The sequence below is a fragment of the Aotus nancymaae genome, unplaced genomic scaffold (assembly GCF_030222135.1).
Source record: "Aotus nancymaae isolate 86718 unplaced genomic scaffold, 86718_ANA_hifiasm-v0.15.2.pri h1tg000019l, whole genome shotgun sequence".
Taxonomy (NCBI): Eukaryota; Metazoa; Chordata; class Mammalia; order Primates; family Aotidae; genus Aotus; species Aotus nancymaae.
The window spans coordinates 29,951,348-29,963,585 of record NW_026988431.1 but is presented as its reverse complement, the minus strand read 5'-3'; the positions used below and the strand labels follow the sequence as shown (position 1 = coordinate 29,963,585).

Here is a 12,238-nt window from a genome sequence, read left to right as displayed (position 1 = left end):
ATAAGCAAAGCACAAACTACAAAGGAAAATACAGATATACTTGACTAACGAAATGAAAACTTTGATGCAAAAAGATACCATAAACATAGTTAAGCCATACAATGAGAGAAAATATCTGCAACTTAATTTTAAAAGTATTGGTATCTAGAATATATAAAAAATTTCTATAAATCAATATGAAATAAATGTGTCAAAAGCACCCAAGTGCTCACTTTGACAACACATATACTAAAACTGGAATGATACAGATTAGCATGACCCCTCTGTAAAGGTAACATGCAAATGTGTGAAGCACTCCATATTTTTACACCACATACAAAAGGATAAATGCTGTATGACTCCACTTACATGAAATATCTAGAATAGGTGACTTCGCAAAGATAGTAAGATTACTGGTTACCAGGGGATGGGGAGGGCAGAGGAATTGGGAGTTATTGCTTAATGAATATAGAGCTTCTGTTTAGAGTGGGCTTTGGAAGTAAATAGTGGTGATGATTGTGCAGCATTGTGAATTATAGAGTTAAAATGACTACAATGAAAATTTTATATATTTTGACTACAAAAAATCACCCAGTGTTAAAAAGGGGGCAAAAGATTCAAACAGACATTTCAGATACAAGTAACTATGAATAAGCTAACAATATTTGAAAAAACGTACAACCTCATTTGATAATGAAAACGATACTGAGATAATGCTTCTCACCCACTGATAGGTAAACATAATAAAGTCAGACAATAGCTAGGGTTGGTAAGATAGCAGCAAGAGCTGTCGTAAAATGCCAGTGGGAGTGGAAATTGCTTTAAACATTTTGGATAGGAGTACGGCATCCCTCAGTTAAGTTTAACATGTGCTTCCTTATGTATTAACTAGAGTAAGTACAGGCTGACATCATAAAGACACTAACAATAAATAGCTTTAAGGTAAAGAAGTTTATCTCTCCCATATATCAGTTCCAAAGCTTACAGTCTGATCAGTGGGACAGCTTTGATCCTCATGGTCATTCAGGTAATCGGTTCTTTCTAAGTCAGTTTCTGCAAAATTTAAGTTGGGTCACCACCATGTTTTGGTTTTGTCTAGGTGGAAAACAGAAGAAAGCATGGAGGAGGTACACCCACCACTCTAAGGCTCTGATCCTAACCTAGCAGAATAGAAAGCTGCTTAAATTCTACTAGTGAGGACGTAGTCACATAGCCATATCCAACTGAAAGGGAGGCTGGGAAATGCAGTCTAGACGAATGCCCATGTGTAAGATGGGGAAAATGAATTTGGGCAGACAAAATTTATTTTTATCAGTCTCCACTATACCTAGAACTCAGCAATTTCATGACTAAGAATACCTTAGCAATGCTCTTGCACATGTATGCCACGAGTCAGCCATAAGAAAGCTTATAGGCTCAGAGTCCCTAACAGGAAAAAACAGGAAATAACCCAAATGTCCATCATCGTAAAATAGAAAAATCATGGTGTATTCTTATACAGGAGCAAAAATGAGTGAATTATTGCCACACAATCAGAAAGGATCACGAGATAATTCTAAGACAATATTTAGCTGAGCAGTAGGGACTTGGGTGCCTGTTTTGTTATTAATATTTGAACTGTGTATTCATATATACGTATGTATTTATTATTTTGCATATATTTGCCATAGAAAAATTACCTCACCAACATAAAATAGATATAATTTTTCACACAACAAACTGGTGAAAGCAAATGTTCACTAATACTAAATGTAGGCAAAGACAGGAATAGCAAAAGTATGAATTGTAGAATAAATTTTTACTCTGTAGGGCATTTTGGAATGATCTTCAAAAGCTTAAACTGGACATGTCTATAAATTACAATTTCACTGCTCAGCACCAATTTAGAGAAACAAGCATGGAGCCACAGAAGATGACAATGTGCAAAGGTATTCAGTCTAACAGATCTTAAAACAAAACAAAAAAAATTGAGAATAACCTAGACGCTACTTAAGCCATTGACTAACTAAACTTTAGTCATTGTCATTAAGGCAATGACTGACCTATGATCCAGCCATACTACCAAGTATCATGAAACAGTCAAAAAGAGTGATGTGGGCTGGGCTCAGGGGCTCACGCCTGTAATCACAGCACTTTGAGAGGCCAAGGCTGGCCAATCACCTGAAGTCAAGAGTTGGAGACCACCCTGGCCAACATGGTGAAACCCTGTCTCTACTAAAAATACAAAATTAGCCTGGTGTGGTGGTGCACGCCTGTAATCCTAGCTACTTGGGATGCTGAGGCAGGGGAATCGTTTGAACCCAGGAGACAGAGGTTACAGTGAGCCAAGATCACACCACTACACTCCAGCCTGGATGATAGGAAGGAAACTTTGTCTCAAAAAAAAAAAAAAAAAAAAAAAAAAAAAAAAAAAAAAAAAAGAGTGATGTGGAACTATTTGTGCTTAACATAAGTGGATCTTCAATACAGCATTCTGTGAAAAGGCAACTTGCAGAACAAATGAGAGAACACTGTATAATAGTTCCTGTAGTGGTTGGTGTGCATGTATGTTTCATGTATTCTGAATTTGCTCCAGAAAAATAATTTGTTTTTAAAAGCCTATATATATATATATATATATACATAAAACAGTATTTTTTGGAATCAAAAAATGATGACCTTACAAGGTAAATGATAAGATGATGCAACTCATCCATTCATTCAAAATTATTTATTGAGTTCATACAGTATATCAGAATAATACTGTGGTAAATTAAAAACAAAATCTCTTTATAAAATTCTATTGTTTCAATGGTTGAATTCCACCAAAAGTGAAAGTTAAAAAATTCTCTGAGTTTTAAATTATTTTTAAGGGAGTCAATTAGACAAGCCCAGTAATTGCTGAAGAGTGAGGTGAGTGTATTTTTTGCTCAAAAGTCAGGTAATAGGCATCTGAGAGTAAAAAAAAACTGATCATTTTCTTTATACAGCACTATGTGTGGCTGATCAAGGGGAAGAAATAAGGGCGATTTATCTGGCTTTTCACAAAGAGTCTAAAGTATGAAATGAAATGCTCATCATTAAAACAAGAAATACAGTCCAGATCAAAACACTGTTAGGTGACCACTCAGCTAATTGGGAAAATCTACAAGTGCTTTTCAAAGAGGTCGATACAAAACATGTGCCTTTTTTTAACACCTACACTGAGGACTCAATAATGCAATAGAAAGCATGCTGGCTAAATGTGTGTGTGTCACTTCTTGCCTTTTGAAATCTTCCTTTTAAAAAATTAGAATTAAGAATGGTTGGCTTTCCTAATATTCAATAGACAAGCCACAGATCAGCACCATTTGCTTTCATCTGGCCTCACATAAATGAGGCAGTCCTGGATCCCCAAAGAGCATTGGCCTCAGCCTAACAGCTTGTCCATCTCTCCCAATCCCTGCTAGTATCGTAGGATGGTTTCAAAAGTGTTAAAAACACACTGCTCTGAACGTTCCTCTAGCATCTCAGGTAAGTGTCATATCTTTACCACCTCTTGACTGCCACCAGCATTAGAAACTGCTTGTCTCCCATGGCCTTCAACTCTGGAAAACCCCCACTGGACAGGACCTCCAGGCCTCCAGCACCCCTGTCTATCACTGCACCTCAGCCTCATCATGGCCTCAGACTCAGCCACAACCCAGCTGCCCCACACCAAAAAGAGCAGGTATTCCTGGCTTCACATGCTTTCTAGTTTAGCCTAGACCCTGCAGGTAGGCCATGTCAACAAAGCCAAGTTACTACCAGGGACTGGAACCGAACTCCGCAATGCAGCAGCCATTAGCCCCATGTGGCTATTAGGCACTTGATATGTAGTGAGTCCAAATTGAAATGCACTATCAGTATAAAATACATGCCAGATCCCAAGGACTTAATATGAAAAAAAATTAAGTATCTTATTGATAATTTTTGTATTGACATGTTGAAATGGTGGTTTTTTAATACACTGAGTTAAATAATATTAAAATGAATTTCCCCTGTTTGTCTAACCTTTTTAATGTGGTTACTAGAAAATATGTGGTTTACATCATATTTCTATTGAGCAGGACTTTTCCAGAACAAGTTGCTGACTGGAACTACTGGAAACAGAATCTGGCTTTCTGGGGCCAGAGACTGGCAAAAATTAGGTGGGTGTCAAGGCCCCATAGAGATGGGATGTGGTACATGGTATCCCAGAGGGGCTAGGCTACCAGGAAGAAAATGTAAGTCAGAGAACCCGTCCTACAACACCACAGATATCTCTTCCCACAGACTAATGGATGGGAAGGTGACTTTCTGAGGAAGCAGCTGGCTATATTGGTAATACCTGGCAATTTTTGTCATTTCAGCTACTACTGTTGAGTATGTAGACCTGATGCAGAGCGGGGAGGGGTGCATACAGGCAGAAAGCAGAAAGCTCCACACCCACAGATGATTGACAGTGAAAATGAGAAGGCTGAAAAGGAGAGGCACCATTCCACACCAAATGAATGATGGAGAGAGAAGGGTCACTCTCTGGATAATTCCCCCAACTGTCCAAAATAACCCCTGGAATCAGGTGGACAAATAGGAACTTGAATATAATGTCAAGAAATCTGAAGTTTCCCTTCTCCTAATATCTGGATAAACCTGTCTCCCATTCTATATCCCAGAACCAGACCCTGAGACAGAGATTAGGCTGCAAGTTTAGTGGGGGGCATATTGGATGCTCTGGGGCTCCCTGGGATCCCCTATACTGACAAGTACATCCATCCAGCTGTCAGTATTGGCTGCCAACACTTCACAGCTGATCTCTCAACAACTGCCTTTGGCCAAATGGGCACTGCCTCAGCTTGGAGGCTGTATGCTACCATACCACTTCATGGAAAGCCTCAGGAAATGTCTAACTGAAGTGGGGTTCCAAAGGCTGGCCCCCTTACCTGAAGGGGGCACTAACTCTTTGTTACAATTTGTGCTCTAGAAGTTCCCCCAAGGGATTAGGCTGAAGCCAGGTTCCAGCCAGGACTGCATCCTTGTTCACCTCCTTTCCCTGCCCCATTTTACAGCCCTCTTTCCTCTTCCCTGAGGACCTTTGTCTCAGGCTTTGCTTATAGGGACCTCACTGTTACAGGAGGTGAGGGAAACATAGGTAGGTGAGTGGGGAAGTGAGACAAGGAAGAAGACAATAAAGGTATGTTATCAAGACAGTCACCACCAGAGGTGACTGGAAATCGATCCTGTGGCAAAACTGGAGGCCAATGTAGAACACAGACCTTTGACTTATCCCATCCAATGGGTTGGGGTGTTTGTACACCAGTTCTCACCAGACATTGGTCAAAAGCTGCCAGGGTACATCAACCTGCAGCACTCCAGCCTGCCCAAGGTGGACAGGGAAGTCCTCCCAGGTTTCAGAGAAAGCCCTTGGGCTCCAAAGCTGGCAGTTGGAAGTCAGATAACTGGGACTGGAGAAGGGAGATAATATGGGCAGGGTATATGAATTCTCAATTCTAGCCCCAAATTTCTTTGTCCACTTAATGAGTTCAATGCATGGACCTCCAAAACATCTCTATTAGATATCATAATGACCCAAACAGGATTGACCCCCTTCTCTGTTCACACACACACTCTCTCACACAGCATTTATGTATGAGGTCGGCCTCACCAAGGGCTCAAGTGATCAAGATATTTACTTTGCTGAGATACACATATTTTCAAAGACAACATTGCACATTTCTATTCCTAAAAGTCTTTCAGCTGCTGTCACTGGGGAACCCTGCCTGGCTGTCTCATCTCCAGGCTTCTCGTGGATAAGAGTCCATCAAGGCATTCAATGGAACAAAAGGGACTTTCATTTTACAGGATTCTTCTTAGAAGGTATTTGTGGATTAATAAGGCAATTTTACTCTTTGTTACATTAGTATCATGGTATGCCATTGTATTGCCTTGAGTTATGAATTAAGTTTGTGTGCTGAATTAGAGAGCGAAGTGTTTATTGTGTTGTCTCTTGGCTGTGTGACTGAGCACAGTAGAAGGAGCATGAATGCAGATATCAGCATCACCCAGAGAGACCCTGTGGGAGAGGTGAGGAGGGGAGCCACATCAGCCACATAGGGGACAAAGAGTCAATTAAGAAATAATGGCCCAGGACATGTCAATGGGACCCCTTTCCTTCTCTCTGGTCCCAGGGATCCTGGCTTCCCACCCCCAGGAAAGTCTCTGCATCAGTAAGACAAGGCTATTACTACTCTAACTCAATTGTATCCAGTATATATCTACTGAGTACCTGATGCCTCCTGGACACTGGGAAAACAAAGTGACATGCAAGACAGCCAAGGTCCCTGTTCTCAGGAATTTAAACTCCAGTGAAAAAGACAGACCCTCCCCACAAAAACAAGCAAAGAAATACAATGAGTAAGATCATTTCAGATGATTCCAGTAAGGCTATGTAGAAGAAACTAAAACACCTGTTGATGGGAAGGATGACTGTTGCAGGAATGAGGGATGCACCTTCATCCAGAGCCATTTGGGAGGGCATTGCTGAAGAGGCAACATTTAATCACGGGATGTAAACAGAAATGTCAGAGAAGGTGGGGGGCGGGCTGTGGGGCTGAAGTCTAGCTTACTAGAACAGCAAATCGCTGAAAATGTAACACATGAGGTTGGAGAAATGGCGGGGATCATTTATGTGTCCTCTTTATTCTGAGCTGTTATTTAAGAATGATGTTCATGGAAATGGTTTGCTCTGAGAGATAACCTGGATCAGGGGAAACACAGCAGGGGGCACTTGAATTTTGCTCACCCCTTCCCACTAGTAATAGCAGTGTCTGGAACTTAATGTTCAAAATAGACTTCACTTCTGTGTGTGCCATTTTGCCTGTGCTAAGTGAATAGCTTCAGTGGCCTCCAAAGGTCCTTCCCAGCCATGCTATAATCAAAGGCTCTGCCTGCTCCAAAAGAGTCTGGCTCCTCCAAGAAGGAAGTCCAACATAGTGTCCATAACTGAGGGGAAGCCTCCCATCTTTCTGAAGCCTTGGCCCCACTCTTGAGTGCTGGTGGCAGCAACAGAAGCAGGATCTTGCAACTTGGATGGGGGAGGAGAACCAGGAAGGAGATGCCATCACTCTCCACCTGGCCAGCCTGTTATCTCTGCTCTGCTGCCTCTACAAGCACAGGGCAGCTGAAGGGAGGCTGGGTCTAGCAGACAACACTGCAGGCAACTTTGGCAGATCAGGGGGCCTGTGACAGAAGTCACGGCCCCCCATGCTTTGGAATTTGGAGAACTCCTCCCAGGAGGGGTTAACTGACCACAGCGCCTTGGTAACACAAGCCCAAATAGCTGACCCCACCTACCAGAAACCAAATTCCCTTCTCCTCGCCCCAAAGGTCTACAAGTGGCATAAACTGAGTCGCAGTCAAGTTGAGCTCCTGGGAACCACCCTTCAGCTCCTGTGGCAGTCAAGCTCTCTGCTTCCTGTTGGGAGCAGTCAAACTCCACAAGGAAAAGCTTGTACTGCCCTGCAAGCCTGAAGGTCATCTTGGAATGTCACTGGGAACGTGTGGGGAGGCCCCTACTCTGGGGTGTGGCAGAGGCTCCTCCCGTATGTGCAGCTGGCAGAGACAACTGGGAGTATCTCAGAAGAGAGCATGCTGCATCCAAAGCCAAGGGGGTCTGAGTCCTGGATACATGGAGCATTTCTAGACCAAGAGGGTGATAATGGAAAGAGGGGAAGGGTAAGAGAAAATGGAGGAGAAGAGAGGAAGGGAGGGAAGAAGATAAAACCAAAAAGCAAGGAGGCTTGCCTGGCTCACCCCAAAGCAACTGGCACCTGTACAGGGTGTCCACAAGCTAAGTGTCTCCCTCTCAGCCATTACAGTCTCCCATTATGGCTGGCTAGCAAAAATCAATCTTCTTAATGTTGCCTCGAACAGAGAGGGAGGCCAGCCAAGTCTGGCAAGAGAATCCAGCCCTGCATCAGCTGCACGGGGTGTCTGGCATTAAAGGGTCAGGTTTCTCCCATCCACCTGGCATGAAAAGAAGATAATGCCCATGGTGCCTCCAAGGGAGAGGGCAATGGGGCAGCCAAGACTGACGTTTCAGACAGGCCTGGCTGGGATGCTGCTGCTCAGCCTGCCCGTGTCTGCTTTAACCCCACCCACTCCGGGTGGCAGGATCTAGTTTCCAGCATGAAGATGTCTGCAACTTGATCTTACCTGCTTGCTTGTAACTAACCCCTCATCCATGGCATATTTTTCCCCAAGCCAGGGATTACAGAATATATACATGGCTTTAAGAATATCTCTCTTTTTTTATATAGAAAGAAAGGTTTATTTTTTAAATTTTTTTTATTGTACTTTAAGCTCTGGGGTACATGTGCATATCCTGCAGGACTGTTGCATAGGTACACACATGCCATGGTAATTTGTTTATTTCTCAAGGGTCAGTGGACAGCAGCTAGAAAACTGTGATCTAGTTAGTACCTTCTGAGGGTGAAGATGGGCATGGACTTCTTTCTCCTAGTCCTTTCAGTCCTTCTGCCTCCACTCAGTTTAGAGAAATGACAGAAAAGACTCTCTTCACTGTATTCAGGAAGCCAGCAGATGGATGGAGTAAATGCAGGAGTCTGAGTTGCCCTGCGCTGAGAACCTTACCCCAATGAGATAAGGTCTCAGCGCCCCCCGAATGGAAGTAAGGATGCCGATTACCCTCCTTGGCATCGTTTGAATATATTCTTAAGGTTACCTTCCTGACAACATGGATTGAAATTTTCTATGAAATTTAGAGACGGTTGCTAAGGGAATCAGGAGAAAAGTATTTGTAGTATCAGTCTTATCATTGTTTTCCAAATTAGCATCAACACAAGCTGTAACTTTGAAAGACTTTGAAGCTAGTCAGCATATGTACTAGTGATTAAGGCAAAACAAACGCAAGAGAACTCAGGAGTGGGCCTGATGATACTATTACTTATCCATTTATATTTTTCCTTTGCTACTTGACAAGAAGAAGGTGGAATCTCAGAGGGGGAAATGGCAAAGATCCTGTGGATAGAGGGATATCAAGTTCTCTCACCCCTCATCAACTATAACATAGGTAAGGGATGATTGCTGTTAGGCAGTAAAAAAAAAGTAAAAGCATTTGAATGGTATTTGACAACAAACTATCTTAATGTTTCAAAATGACAAGGAGAAGCAGGTTAAATTGTGAAATCAGAGATTCATATAAGAAGCACCACCGAATCCTGAGAACAGAATCAAGTGAGCAGGGGAAAAAAACAAACCAGAAACAGAATTGTAACTGTTCCAAAGTGTTTACATTTCTTTAATTTTTACTCGAAATTTGTGCAATATTTTTGTTAATGACAGTTTAACAACCTCAAGATTTCTTTTCCTAGAAAAAGCAAAACTGTGGAAAAAGTATGTTAGGATGCAGTGATACCCAGACCCCCATGGACTGGCTACATCAGAATCACAAAGACGCATGCACACACATGTTTATTGGGGCAGTGTTCACAATAGCAAAGACTTGGAACCAACCTAAATGCCCATCAGTGATAGACTGGATAAAGAAAATGTGACTCATATATACCATGGAATACTATGCAGCCATAAAAAAGATGAGTTCATGTCCTTTGCAGGGACATGGATGAAACTGGAAACCATTATTCTCAGCAAACTGACACAAGAACAGAAAACCAAATACCTCATGTTCTCACTCATAAGTGGGTGTTGAAAAATAAGAACACACAGACACAGGGAGGGGAACATCACATACTGGAGCCTGGAGGGTGTCCACAAGGAGAGGAATAGCAGGGGATGGGGGAATTGGGGAGGGATAGCATTAGGAAACATATCTAATGTAGATGACGGGGTGATGTATGCAGCAAACCACCACCATGGCACATGTATACCTATGTAACAAACCTGCATGATCTGCACATGTACCCCAGAACTTAAAGTTAAATAAATAAATAAAAATACAGATTTGGGAGCTCTGCTATTGAATGTCCTTAGAGTAGGAATTGTTACCCTCTTCCCAAGAGATTTCAGTGGGCCGCCAGATCACAGAACTGTGATCTGGGCCTCTGTTATCCACCCTCTGGAGAAGCCTGGCCATTTGGACCACAAAAACAAAGACTGGCCACGCACTTGCTGGCAGCTTAACTTAATGGAGGAAGCATCCCAAGAGAAGAAAAGTGGACTTGATGTGCCAGTACTGCACAACAGCACAATGACAGGGAGAAAGCGCCAGGCATGATACAGGAGCTGGCCTAGGGGAGTTTCCCCAGGTCTCAGAAATGAGCCTATTTACATTCTTTTCCCTTGGGCCGAGCACATGATGTGAGAGGGAAGAGAAATAACCACAGGCCCTTGACCTACACTTGTATGTCATCTCTGCCCTTCCAGGATAAGCGTTAAGTAGGACAGATTAGACATCAGAATAGGGCATAGAGGGGAGACGACAACCAGGACTAAGGTTATCGTCTTCCAAAAGGCTGGTCCCTCCTGCAACACATACAGCTTCCTGGATCCTCTTAGAGTTAGGCCTTTGGGTCACTCCAATAGGAGAACAATCACTAACATCAACGAGTTTTCAGAGTAATTATTAACCATCCAGCCAGACAAGAAATATTTATCAAGCTTCAGTTATGTGCCAGGCTCCTGGCCAGTAATTCTCAGTGGATATTGGAGTCCCTGTGGAATTGCTAAAAAATTACAACTATCCAAGCCCCACCCCAGAAATTTTACATAAATTGGTTTCACCTAGTCTTGGGCAGCTGTTATTTTAAGAACTTCCCGGATAACCTGAACGTGTGCCCAAGGTTGAGACTCACCATGCTAGAATTACATTAGTGGTCCTCAAACAGGAGTGACTACCAGAATTACCTGGGGTAGGGGGCCTTGTTTAAACACAATTCTGCCTCCACTACACTTTCTGATTCAGTAGGTCCGAGGCGGGGCCCAAGAATTTGCTGTTTTACAAGGTTCCTGGGTAATTGCTGGTCCTGCTGGTCCCAGACCATATTCAGAATCACCGAGTGACCCAGTACCTGCGTCTCATGAGACATAGAGTCAATTAAGAATATGTTCTCTTGCCTGTTAGGAGCCCACAAAAAAAATCACACTTCCTTCACTACAGAGTCACCCAAAGTGATTCTACTTTGTGAGTCTCAAAGTCCAAGCACCCTGGCCTGACCAGTTCCTTCAGGTTGTAGACCTGAGGTCCCCATTTCCTTGCTAGATGTCAGCTGGAGTGCTCCTCTTAGCTCCTAGGAAATTCTTTTTCTAGTCCTTTCTATCTTAGAATCAGCACATCAAAGTCTTTTTTTTTTTTTTTTTTTTTTTTTTTTTGAGACAGAGTCTTACTCTGTCACCAGGGTGGGGTGCAGCGGTACAATCTTAGCTCACTGCAACCTCCACCTCCCAGGTTCAAGGTATTCTCCTACCTCAGCATCCCAACTAGCTGGAACTATAGGCGTGAGCCACCACACTGAGCTAATTTTTCTGTTTTTAGTAGAGACAGTGTTTCACCATGTTGGCCAGGATGGTCTCAATCTCTTGACCTCGTGATCTGCCTGCCTCAGCCTCTCAAAGTGCTGCGATTGTAGACGTGAGCCACCACACCTGGCCCATCAAGGCCTTCTCATGCTTGAAGCTCTTTTGACCCCTCTTCTGCTATGAAAGAGCTCATGTGATTACGCTGGGCCCACCCGGACGTCAGGGGAGTCTCCCTATCTTACAGCCCAATGATTAGTAACCTTAATTGCATCTTCAAAGTCCCTCGACAGCAGTGTCTAGATGAGTCTTTCATTGGACAACCAGGGGATAGAATGTTAAAAGACATCTTTAGACTTTTGCCTACCATACCATCCTACTTGTTGAGTGGTACTTTCCAATGCACAGGCATTTGGAGAAGACACACCTTTTTAGAGTTGGTACTTGGACATCCAAAATCCCAATGTTTCCCATGCCTGGACCAGCCCAGACTTGAGAAGGTATGCCAATGCTGGCTGAGAAGGTAGAAGGGTTCTCAGTGCTTCTGGCATCATGGAGAGGTAGAGAAGGAAAAATGCCTCTGGTCACAGTTAAAGCCTTTCATGGCCTTAATTAGAGCTCCAATAACTTTAAAACGGACCTTGGGAAATTAAAATCTCTAGGCAAAGTCTGCAGCAGGACAAATGAGGTCCTTGTTCCTGAAAAATTCAGCTCTGGCTGGCTAAAGATAATTCTAACAACGGAGTCACATGTTACAGATGCCCTCCAGGCTCACTGCCTCTAGTCCATT

At 43.0% G+C, this 12,238-nt stretch overlaps 1 non-coding gene across 1 annotated transcript; it reads left to right on the top strand.

Moving 5' to 3' along the window:
- Positions 1 to 204: 204 nt before the first annotated feature.
- On the top strand, positions 205 to 306 carry LOC135275947 (U6 spliceosomal RNA). Its single transcript, XR_010343533.1, has one exon. It is a non-coding gene; the product is annotated as a U6 spliceosomal RNA (small nuclear RNA).
- Positions 307 to 12,238: the final 11,932 nt, after the last annotated feature.